The sequence below is a fragment of the Pseudophryne corroboree genome, chromosome 6 (assembly GCF_028390025.1).
Source record: "Pseudophryne corroboree isolate aPseCor3 chromosome 6, aPseCor3.hap2, whole genome shotgun sequence".
In the NCBI taxonomy this organism is placed as follows: domain Eukaryota; kingdom Metazoa; phylum Chordata; class Amphibia; order Anura; family Myobatrachidae; genus Pseudophryne; species Pseudophryne corroboree.
The window spans coordinates 821,174,929-821,187,969 of NC_086449.1; the positions used below are offsets into that span (position 1 = coordinate 821,174,929).

Sequence of the window (13,041 nt, forward strand, 5' to 3'; positions counted from 1 at the left end):
GGATTATACCAAAGCTCCCAAACGGGCGGGAGAGTGCGGATGACTCTGCAGCACCGAATGAGAGAACTCAAGGTCCTCCTCAGCCAGGGTATCAAATTTGTAGAATTTTGCAAACGTGTTTGCCCCTGACCAAGTAGCAGCTCGGCAGAGTTGTAATGCCGAGACCCCCCGGGCAGCCGCCCAGGATGAGCCCACTTTCCTTGTGGAATGGGCCTTGACAGATTTAGGTTGTGGCAAGCCTGCCACAGAATGTGCAAGTTGAATTATGCTACAAATCCAACGAGCAATCGTCTGCTTAGAAGCAGGAGCACCCATCTTGTTGGGTGCATACAATATAAACAGTGAGTCAGACTTTCTGACTCCCGCCGTTCTTGAAATATATATTTTCAATGCCCGGACCACGTCCAACAACTTGGAATCCTCCAAATCGTTAGTAGCCGCAGGCACCACAATAGGCTGGTTCAGGTGAAACGCTGACACCACCTTAGGCAGAAAATGAGGACGCGTCCGCAGTTCTGCCCTGTCCGTATGGAAAATCAGATATGGGCTCTTATATGATAAAACCGCCAATTCTGATACTCTCCTGGCTGAAGCCAGGGCCAGTAGCATGGTTACTTTCCATGTAAGATACTTCAACTCCACCGATTTGAGCGGCTCAAACCAATGGGATTTGAGAAAATCCAAGACTACATTAAGATCCCACGGTGCCACTGGGGGCACAACCGGGGGCTGTATACGTAGTACTCCTTTTACAAAAGTCTGGACTTCAGGAACTGAAGCCAATTCTTTCTGGAAGAAAATCGACAGGGCCGAAATTTGAACCTTAATGGACCCCAATTTGAGGCCCATAGACGATCCTGTTTGCAGGAAATGTAGGAATCGACCCAGTTGAAATTCCTCCGTGGGGGCCTTCCTGGCCTCACACCACGCAACATATTTTCTCCAAATGCGGTCACCTCCTTCCTGGCTTTTACCAGTGTAGGAATGACCTCTTCCGGAATGCCTTTTTCCCTTAGAATTCGGCGTTCAACCGCCATGCCGTCAAACGCAGCCGCGGTAAGTCTTGGAATAGACACGGTCCCTGCTGAAGCAGGTCCCGTCTTAGAGGTAGAGGCCACGGATCCTCCGTGAGCATCTCTTGAAGTTCCGGGTACCAAGTTCTTCTTGGCCAATCCGGAGCCACTAGTATCGTTCTTACTCCCTTTTGCCGTATAATTCTCAGTACTTTTGGTATGAGAGGCAGAGGAGGGAACACATACACTGACTGGAACACCCACGGTGTTACCAGAGCGTCCACAGCTATTGCCTGAGGGTCTCTTGACCTGGCGCAATACCTGTCCAGTTTTTTGTTGAGGCGGGACGCCATCATATCCACCATTGGTTTTTCCCAACGGTTCACAATCATGTGGAAGACTTCTGGATGAAGTCCCCACTCTCCCGGGTGTAGATCGTGTCTGCTGAGGAAGTCTGCTTCCCAGTTGTCCACTCCCGGAATGAATACTGCTGACAGTGCTATCACATGATCTTCCGCCCAGCGAAGAATCCTTGCAGCTTCTGCCATTGCTGTCCTGCTTCTTGTACCGCCCTGTCTGTTTACGTGGGCGACTGCCGTGATGTTGTCCGACTGGATCAACACCGGCTGACCCTGAAGCAGGGGTTTTGCCAGACTTAGAGCATTGTAAATCGCTCTTAGCTCCAGTATATTTATGTGAAGAGACATCTCCAGGCTTGACCATACTCCCTGGAAGTTTCTTCCCTGTGTGACCGCTCCCCAGCCTCTCAGACTGGCATCCGTGGTCACCAGGACCCAGTCCTGTATGCCGAATCTGCGGCCCTCTAACAGATGAGCACTCTGCAACCACCACAGAAGAGACACCCTTGTCCGTGGCGATAAGGTTATCCGCTGATGCATCTGCAGATGTGATCCGGACCATTTGTCCAGCAGATCCCACTGAAAAGTTCGTGCGTGGAATCTGCCGAATGGAATCGCTTCGTAAGAAGCCACCATCTTTCCCAGGACTCTTGTGCATTGATGCACAGACACTTTCCCTGGTTTTAGGAGGTTCCTGACAAGTTCGGATAACTCCCTGGCTTTCTCCTCCGGAAGAAACACCTTTTTCTGAACCGTGTCCAGAATCATTCCCAGGAACAGCAGACGTGTCGTCGGGGTCAACTGAGATTTTGGAAAATTCAGAATCCACCCGTGTTGTTGCAGCACTAGTCGGGTTAGTGCTACTCCGTCCTCCAGCTGTTCTCTGGACCTTGCCCTTATCAGGAGATCGTCCAAGTAAGGGATAATTAATACGCCTCTTCTTCGCAGAAGAATCATCATTTCGGCCATTACCTTGGTAAAGACGCGAGGTGCCGTGGACAATCCAAACGGCAGCGTCTGAAACTGATAATGACAGTTTTGCACCACGAACCTGAGGTACCCTTGATGTGAAGGGCAAATTGGGACATGCAGGTAAGCATCCTTTATGTCCAGGGACACCATAAAGTCCCCTTCTTCCAGATTCGCTATCACTGCTCTGAGTGACTCCATCTTGAACTTGAATTTTTGTATGTACAGGTTCAAAGATTTCAGATTTAGAATAGGTCTTACCGAGCCGTCCGGCTTCGGTACCACAAATAGCGTGGAGTAATAACCCTTTCCCTGTTGTAGGAGGGGTACCTTGACTATCACCTGCTGAGAAAACAGCTTGTGAATGGCTTCCAATACCGTCGCCCTGTCTGAGGGAGACGTTGGCAAAGCAGACTTTAGGAACCTGCGAGGGGGAGACTTCTCGAATTCCAACCTGTAACCCTGAGATACTACCTGCAGGATCCAGGGGTCCACCTGTGAGCAAGCCCACTGTGCGCTGAAATTCTTGAGTCGACCCCCCACCGCTCCTGAGTCCGCTTGTAAGGCCCCAGCGTCATGCTGAGGGCTTTGCAGAACCCTGAGAGGGCTTCTGTTCCTGGGCAGGGTCTGCTTGCTGCCCTCTCTTACCCCTTCCTCTGCCCCGAGGCAGATATGACTGTCCTTTTGTCCGCTTGTTCTTATAGGACCGAAAGGACTGCGGCTGAAAAGACGGTGTCTTTTTCTGTTGGGAGGGGGTCTGAGGTAAAAAGGTGGATTTTCCGGCAGTTGCCGTGGCCACCAGATCCGATAGACCGACGCCAAATAATTCCTCCCCTTTATACGGCAATACTTCCATATGTCGTTTGGAATCCGCATCATCTGACCACTGTCGCGTCCATAAACTCCTTCTGGCAGATATGGACATCGCATTTACTCTCGATGCCAGAGTGCAAATATCTCTCTGAGCATCTCGCATATAAAGGAAAGCATCCTTTAATTGCTCTATAGTCAATAAAATACTGTCCCTATCCAGGGTATCAATATTTTCAGTCAGGGAATCCAACCAGACCAACCCAGCACTGCACATCCAGGCTGAGGCGATGGCTGGTCGCAGTATAACACCAGTATGTGTGTATATACTTTTTAGGGTAGTTTCCAGTCTCCTATCAGCTGGATCCCTGAGGGCGGCCGTATCAGGAGACGGTAACGCCACTTGTTTTGATAAGCGTGTGAGCGCCTTATCCACCCTAGGGGGTGTTTCCCAGCGCGCCCTAACCTCTGGCGGGAAAGGGTATAATGCTAATAACTTTTTTGAAATTAGCACTTTTCTATCTGGGTTAACCCACGCTTCATCACATACATCATTCAATTCCTCTGATTCAGGAAAAACTACAGGTAGTTTTTTCACCCCCCACATAATACCCCTTTTTGTGGTACTTGCAGTATCAGAGATATGCAAAGCCTCCTTCATTGCCGTGATCATATAACGTGTGGCCCTACTTGAAAATACGTTTGTTTCATCACCGTCGACACTAGATTCAGTGTCTGTGTCTGGGTCTGTGTCGACCGACTGAGGTAAAGGGCGCTTTACAGCCCCTGACGGTGTCTGAGACGCCTGGGCAGGTACTAACTGGTTTGCCGGCCGTCTCATGTCGTCAACTGATTTTTGTAATGTGCTGACATTATCACGTAATTCCATAAACAAAGCCATCCATTCCGGTGTCGACTCCCTGGGGGGTGACATCACCATTATCGGCAATTGCTCTGCCTCCACACCAACATCGTCCTCATACATGTCGACACACACGTACCGACACACAGCAGACACACAGGGAATGCTCTTATCGAAGACAGGACCCCACTAGCCCTTTGGGGAGACAGAGGGAGAGTTTGCCAGCACACACCCAAGCGCTATAATATATATGGGAACAACCTTATATAAGTGTTGTTCCTTATAGCAGTCTTAAATATATCAAAATATCGCCAAAAAATGCCCCCCCTCTCTGTTTTACCCTGTTTCTGTAGTGCAGTGCAGGGGAGAGTCCTGGGAGCCTTCCTCACAGCGGAGCTGAGCAGGAAAATGGCGCTGTGTGCTGAGGAGAATAAGCCCCGCCCCCTATTTCGGCGGGCTTTTCTCCCGGAGTTTTAGATATCTGGCATGGGTTAAATACATACATATAGCCTCAATGGCTATATGTGATGTATTCTTTTGCCATAAAGGTATTAAATATTGCTGCCCAGGGCGCCCCCAGCAGCGCCCTGCACCCTCCGTGACCGCTTGGTGTGAAGTGTGTGACAACAATGGCGCACAGCTGCAGTGCTGTGCGCTACCTTCATGAAGACTGAAGAGCCTTCTGCCGCCTGTTTCCAGACCTTCAATCTTCAGCATCTGTAAGGGGGGTCGGCGGCGCGGCTCCGGGACGAACCCCAGGGTGAGACCTGTGTTCCGACTCCCTCTGGAGCTAATGGTGTCCAGTAGCCTAAGAATCCAATCCATCCTGCACGCAAGTGAGTTGAAATTCTCTCCCCTAAGTCCCTCGATGCAGTGAGCCTGTTGCCAGCAGGACTCACTGAAAATAAAAAACCTAAAAACTTTTTCTAAGCAGCTCTTTAGGAGAGCCACCTAGATTGCACCCTGCTCGGACGGGCACAAAAACCTAACAGAGGCTTGGAGGAGGGTCATAGGGGGAGGAGCCAGTACACACCACCTAATCCTAAAGCTTTATTTTTGTGCCCTGTCTCCTGCGGAGCCGCTATCCCCCATGGTCCTGACGGAGTCCCCAGCATCCACTTAGGACGTTAGAGAAATCAGAAATGTGCAACACATTTTTCATTGCCGTAATCATGTAACGGGTTGCTCTATTGGAATGTACACTAGTCTCATCGTCGTCGACACTGGAGTCAGTATCCGTGTCGACATCTGTATCTGCCATCTGAGGTAGCGGGCGTTTTAGAGCCCCTGATGGCTTTTGAGACGCCTGGGCAGGCACGGGCTGAGAAGCCGGCTGTCCCACATCTGCTATGTCGTCAAACCTTTTATGTAAGGAGTTGACACTGTCGCGTAATTCCTTCCACATGTCCATCCATTCAGGTGTCGACCCCGCAGGGGGTGACATCACATTTATCGGCACCTGCTCCGCCTCCACATAAGCCTCCTCATCAAACATGTCAACACAGCCGTACCGACACACCGCACACACACAGGGAATGCTCTGACTGAGGACAGGACCCCACAAAGTCCTTTGGGGAGACAGAGAGAGAGTATGCCAGCACACACCAGAGCGCTATATAATGCAGGGATTCACACTACACACAGTGATTTTTCCCCTATAGCTGCTATAAATACACAGTTTGCGCCTAAATTTAGTGCCCCCCCCCCTCTCTTTTTTACCCTATTGAGCCTGGAAACTGCAGGGGAGAGCCTGGGGAGCGTCCTTCCAGCGGAGCTGTGAGAGGAAATGGCGCCAGTGTGCTGATGGAGATAGCTCCGCCCCCTTCTCGGCGGACTTCTCCCGCTTTTTTAAGGATATTTTTGGCAGGGGATTTTACACATATATAGTCCTACTGACTATATTATGTGTTTTTTGCCAAACTTAAGGTACTCTTATTGCAGCCCAGGGCGCCCCCCCCCCCCCCCCCCCAGCGCCCTGCACCCATTAGTGACCGGAGTGTGTGGTGTGCATGGGGAGCAATGGCGCACAGCTGCAGTGCTGTGCGCTACCTTAATGAAGACCGGAGTCTTCTGCCGCCGATTTCCTGGACGTTCTTCTTGCTTCTGGCTCTGCAAGGGGAACGGCGGCGCGGCTCCGGGACCGGACGACCGAGGCTGGGCCTGTGTTCGATCCCTCTGGAGCTAATGATGTCCAGTAGCCTAAGAAGCCCAAGCTAGCTGCAAGCAGGTAGGTTTGCTTCTCTCCCCTCAGTCCCACGTAGCAGTGAGTCTGTTGCCAGCAGATCTCACTGAAAATAAAAAACCTAAATATACTTTCTTTTCTAGCAAGCTCAGGAGAGCCCCTAGTGTGCAACCAGCTCGGCCGGGCACAAAATTCTAACTGAGGTCTGGAGGAGGGGCATAGAGGGAGGAGCCAGAGCACACCAGGTAGTCCTAAATCTTTTTTAGATGTGCCCAGTCTCCTGCGGAGCCGCTATTCCCCATGGTCCTTACGGAGTCCCCAGCATCCACTAGGACGTCAGAGAAATACATTTGTAGTAGTAATTGTTACAGCTGCCACCCAGGAAATACAGACATACAGGATACAGCACGAGGCGCGCGCAGACCCGGACACCAATGTTTGTGTAGTGATGATCGGTCTGTGTGACGTGTGGGCACCACAAGGGAACGCACAGTGTTTATATTAGCTAACGGTTGTGTACACTGCGTGTGTGCATGTATGGAGGCGATTATTGAAGCGCTAAAGCAGTTCTGGACCCATCATGCACTGGGATTTCCACCACGGATGACGGCTTTTAGGGGGTTGGGCAAAAATAAAATAGATTTCATTTTACAGAGTCCCAAATTAGACAATAGGGCGGAGAGAGCATCATGGTGGGGCGGGTGCTCGCCCGCTTCCATTCTGCAAAGGACTAGAATCTCGCCCGGCTTAGAGCTAGCGGTCGCTGGGTCTTGTCCTATGGAGGAGGGGGCACGGGCAGTGTATATTATATGGAGGGGGGCACGGGCAGTGAATATTATATGGAGGGGGGGGCACGGGCAGTGTATATTATAAGGAGGAGGGGGGTACAGGCAGTGTACATTATATGGAGGAAGGGGGTAGGGACAGTGTACATTATATGGAGGAGGGGGAGCACCGACAGTGTACATTATATGGAGGAGGGGGAGCACCGACAGTGTACATTATATGGGGGAGGGGGGCACCGATAGTGTAGATTATATGGAGGAGAGGGGCACTGCCAGTGTATAGTATATGGAGGAGGGGGGCACGGGCAGTGTATAGTATATGGAGGAGGGGGCCACGGGCAGTGTATAGTATATGGAGGAGGGGGGCACGGGCAGTGTATAGTATATGGAGGAGGGGGGCACGGGCAGTGTATAGTATATGGAGGAGGGGGGCACGGGCAGTGTATATTACACGGAAAAGGGGGCACGGGCAGTGTATATTACATGGAGGAGGGGGGCACGGGCAGTGTACATTATATGGAGGAGGGGGGTACGGGCAGTGTACATTATATGGAGGAAGGGGGTACGAGCAGTGTACATTATATGGAGGAAGGGGGTACGAGCAGTGTACATTATATGGAGGAAGGGGGTACGGGGCAGTGTACATTATATGGAGGAGGGGGGCACCGACAGTGTACACTATATGGAGGAGGGGGGCACGGGCAGTGTATATTACACGGAGGAGGGGCACGGGCAGTGTATATTACATGGAGGAGGGGGCACGGGCAGTGTATATTAAACGGAGGAGGGGGGGCACCGACAGTGTACATTATATGGAGGAGGGGGAGCACCGACAGTGTACATTATATGGAGGAGGGGGGCACGGGCAGTGTATAGTATATGGAGGAGGGGGGCACGGGCAGTGTATAGTATATGGAGGAGGGGGGCACGGGCAGTGTATAGTATATGGAGGAGGGGGGCACGGGCAGTGTATAGTATATGGAGGAGGGGGGCACGGGCAGTGTATAGTATATGGAGGAGTGGGGCACGGGCAGTGTATAGTATATGGAGGAGGGGGGCACGGGCAGTGTATAGTATATGGAGGAGGGGGGGCACGGGCAGTGTATAGTATATGGAGGAGGGGGGGCACGGGCAGTGTATAGTATATGGAGGAGGGGGGCACAGGCAGTGTATATTACACGGAGGAGGGGGCACGGGCAGTGTATATTATATGGAGGAGGGGGGCACGGGCAGTGTATAGTATATGGAGGAGGGGGGCACAGGCAGTGTATATTACACGGAGGAGGGGGCACGGGCAGTGTATATTACATGGAGGAGGAGGGCACGGGCAGTGTATAGTATATGGAGGAGGGGGCACGGGCAGTTTATATTACATGGAGGAGGGGGGCACGGGCAGTGTATATTACATGGAGGAGGGGGGCATGGGCAGTGTATAGTATATGGAGGAGGGAGGCACGGGCAGTGTATATTACATGGAGCAGGGGGCACGGGCAGTGTATATTACATGGAGCAGGGGGCACGGGCAGTGTATAGTATATGGAGGAGGGGGGCACGGGCATTGTATATTACACGGAGGAGGGGGGCACGGGAAGTGTATATTATATGGAGGGGGGGCACGGGCAGTGTATATTATACGGAGGAGGGGGGGCACGGGCAGTGTATATTACACGGAGGAGCGGGGCACGGGCAGTGTATATTATATGGAGGAGGGGGCACGGGCAGTGTATATTACACGGAGGAGGGGGGCACGGGAAGTGTAAATTACACGGAGGAGGGGGCACGGGCAGTGTATATTACACGGAGGAGGGGGGCACGGGAAGTGTATATTACACGGAGGAGCGGGGCACGGGCAGTGTATATTACACGGAGGAGCTGGGCACGGGCAGTGTATATTATATGGAGGAGGGGGGCACGGGAAGAGTATATTATATGGAGGGGGGGGCACGGGCAGTGTATATTACACGGAGGAGCGGGGCACGGGCAGTGTATATTATATGGAGGAGGGGGGCACGGGCAGTGTATATTACACGGAGGAGCGGGGCACGGGCAGTGTATATTATATGGAGGAGGGGGGCACGGGCAGTGTATATTATACGGAGGAGGGGGGCACGGGCAGTGTATATTACACGGAGGAGGGGGGCACAGGAAGTGTATATTATATGGAGGAGGGGGGCACGGGAAGTGTATATTATACGGAGGAGGGGGGCACGGGAAGTGTATATTACACGGAGGAGCGGGGCACGGGCAGTGTATATTACACGGAGGAGCGGGGCACGGGCAGTGTATATTACACGGAGGAGGGGGGCACGGGCAGTGTACATTATATAGAGGAGGGGGGCACGGGCAGTGTACATTATATAGAGGAGGGGGGTACGGGCAGTGTACAATTATGGAGGAAGGGGGTAGGGGCAGTGTACATTATATGGAGGAGGGGGGCACAAACAGTGAATAGTATATGGAGGAGGGGGCACGGGCAGTGCATATTATATGGAGGAGGGGCCCCGGGCAGTGTATATTATATGGAGGAGGGGCCCCAGGCAGTGTATAGTATATGGAGGAGGGGCCCCGGCCAGTGTATAGTATATGGAGGAGGGGGGCACGGGCAGTGTATAGTATATGGAGGAGGGGGGCACGGGCAGTGTATATTATATGGAGGGGGGGCACGGGCAGTGTATATTATATGGAGGAGGGGGCACAGGCAGTGTATATTATATGGAGGAGGGGGCACAGGCAGTGTATATTACACGGAGGAGGGGGCACGGGCAGTGCATATTATATGGAGGAGGGGGCACGGGCAGTGTATATTATATGGAGGAGGGGGGCACGGGCAGTGTATATTATATGGAGGAGGGGCGGCACGAGCAGTGCATATTATATGGCGGAGGGGGGGGCACGGGCAGTGTATATTATATGGAGGGGGGGCACGGGCAGTGTATATTATATGGAGGGGGGGGCACGGGCAGTGTATATTACATGGAGGAGGGGGCATGACCATTGTATATTACATGGAGGAGGGGGGCATGGTCAGTGTATATTATATGGAGAGGGGTGGTCAGTGTATATTATATGGAGGGGGACGGGCAGTGTATATTATATGGAGGAGGGGGCACAGGCAGTGTATATTATATGGAGGAGGGGGCAGGGGCAGTGTATATTACACGGAGGAGGGGGCACGGGCAGTGCATATTATATGGAGGAGGGGGCACGGGCAGTGTATATTATATGGAGGAGGGGGCACGGGCAGTTTATATTATATGGAGGAGGGGCGGCACGGGCAGTGCATATTATATGGCGGAGGGGGGGAACGGGCAGTGTATATTATATGGAGGGGGGGGCACGGGCAGTGTATATTATATGGAGGGGGGGCACAGGCAGTGTATATTATATGGAGGGGGGGCACAGGCAGTGTATATTATATGGAGGGGGGGCACGGGCAGTGTATATTATATGGAGGGGGGGGCACGGGCAGTGTATATTATATGGAGGGGGGGCACAGGCAGTGTATATTATATGGAGGGGGGGCACAGGCAGTGTATATTACATGGAGGAGGGGGGCATGGTCAGTGTATATTATATGGAGAGGGGTGGTCAGTGTATATTATATGGAGGGGGATGGGCAGTATATATTATATGGAGGGGGATGGGCAGTGTATATTATATGGAGGGGGATGGGCAGTGTATATTATATGGAGGGGGATGGGCAGTGTATATTATATGGAGGGGGATGGGCAGTGTATATTATATGGAGGGGGATGGGCAGTGTATATTATATGGAGGGGGATGGGCAGTGTATATTATATGGAGGGGGATGGGCAGTGTATATTATATGGAGATTGGGTATACACAGTGTATGTATGAAATGGAGAAGGGGAATGTAGTGTATATATTATATAGGGGGCATGTACAGTGTATATATGATATAGAGGAGTGGGCAGAGCATGCACAGTGTATATAATATGGAGGGGGTTGGGCATGCACAGTGTATATATGATATAGAGGAGGGGGCATACACAGTGTATATATCATATGGAGGGGGATGAGTCTGCACAGTGTATATATCATATGGAGGGGGATGAGCATGCACAGTGTATATAATATGGAGGGGGGATGAGCATGCACAGTGTATATATCATATGGAGGGGGATGAGCATGCACAGTGTATATATCATATGGAGGGGGATGAGCATGCACAGTGTATATATCATATGGAGGGGGATGAGCATGCACAGTGTATATATCATATGGAGGGGGATGAGCATGCACAGTGTATATATCATATGGAGGGGGATGAGCATGCACAGTGTATATATTATATGGAGGGGGATGAGCATGCACAGTGTATATATCATATGGAGGGGGCTGGGCATGCACAGTGTATATATGATATAGAGGAGGGGGCATACACAGTGTATATATCATATGGAGGGGGATGAGCATGCAACAGTGGTCACCACCTAATTACTAAAGGTAATAGTTGGTGGCGTGGATAGTTGAGGAACTATCCCGCTGGCCTAGCTCCTCCCCCTTGCGTCGTAACTCCTCCCCCTTACGGAAAAGGTCCCTTAGCCCACTTGATTCTAGCATCTACCATGCACCAGTGTATATAATATGGAGGGGGAGGTGCATGCACAGTGTATATATGATATGGAGGGGGATGGACATGCACAGTGTATACATTATATGAAGGGGGGAACATGCACCTACCGGGTCTTGATCTCGGGGATCCCCCGGCCCCTAGGTGCCAGAGAAGCTGGCAGTCGGGTCAGGGAACATAGCAGCCTGAGCCTGACATTACAGTCACTTCCGGCCTCGTCAGCACTGGGCTCTAGTGACAGAGCGCACAGAACAATGTCCCCACCTATGGAGACATTTTATGTAAGACAGTTGCTTGTTTATGGACGTATTTTGGTCTTTATGAAAATGGACGACTCCTTCATTATCTCCCACAGAACTGCGGCCACCTAGGAAAACAAACTATAACGTGAGGACGCGTAAACTCTTCACGTGGTACACTCAAAGGCGGCCATGATTAGTGAGGGCAAGCCATCCAGTATAGGATGTAGTGATTTGTTGCTGGTTGCCCAATTTTACCTGGTTACAGTGTTGTAAATGGAGCATGAGCCCAGTGTGAGAGACACTATGAGGGACATGTACTAAGCAGTGAAAAAAATGAAGTGTGCCAGTGGAGAAGTTGCCCATGGCAACCAATAAGCATTGAAGTAAACATTTATAATTTGCGTACTATAAAATTATACAGAGCTGCTGATTGGTTGCCATGGGCAACTTCTCCACTGGCTCTCTTCTCACTGCTTAGTACATCTCCCTTAATATGTCCTTGTGTTGCAGACAGACCTGGTAGTGGGAAATCTGTTAATAACGCATTGACCTCGGTGTGTACAGACCACCACGCAGTGAAGGACACAAATACATATTTATTCTAATATAAGCACTGAGCACTGGGTGTAGTTGTTGTGGGCTAATGATGGTGGGGACGGGGCCTAAATAAAGGTGATGTGACGGGCTGTTACTATAATGCTGGGGTGGTTTGGGCCCGGGGGCCTTTTCTTAATGTGGTGCAGAGACAGCGATTCATAAAATGAGAATACTAAGTAATGTCATGTTGCCATAATATACCTGTAATCCTGGACACATATGAATTACGGCCCGTATTCACGGGCAGATGTGGGGAGAGACGTGTGCTGAGCGAACCGCTCAGCACATACCTCTCCCTCCACTTAGCACAACGCGATGCGTGCTGAGCGTGCGGGGAGGGGGGCGCCTGCATGCAGGCCAATCGAGCACCAGCGATAGCGATGCGCGGGGCTGCGCATCGCTATCGCTGTGCGGGGTACACACGAAGAAATCACTGCTTAAAATCTAAGCAATCTAGTCAGAGTGCTTACATTATCGCTCCGTGAGTACCCCCCTTTACACAGGTTCTGTGGCTGGCTGACTACAAGCCTGTATTTCACCTGGTATTAATCAGCCACAGAACCTGTGTAAATCATAGGTCTCCCGCATTAAAGTGATATTAGTAATTTAACAGTCCCCCCCCGCCCCC

General features: G+C 51.4%; 1 protein-coding gene across 2 annotated transcripts in view; it reads right to left on the bottom strand.

Annotated features, from left to right (window-relative positions):
* The window catches only part of ERGIC2 (ERGIC and golgi 2), a 29,166-nt gene extending 17,346 nt beyond the window's left edge, over window positions 1–11,820 (bottom strand). Inside the window, exon 1 of one of the 2 annotated variants that reach the window (XM_063929167.1) lies at window positions 11,685–11,820. The gene's annotated coding sequence lies outside the window, so the exon portion shown is untranslated. Of the gene's footprint in view, window positions 1–11,680 lie in introns of both variants that reach the window. The other variant, XM_063929168.1, reaches the window with a different exon arrangement.
* Between the last annotated feature and the right edge of the window lie 1,221 nt (window positions 11,821–13,041).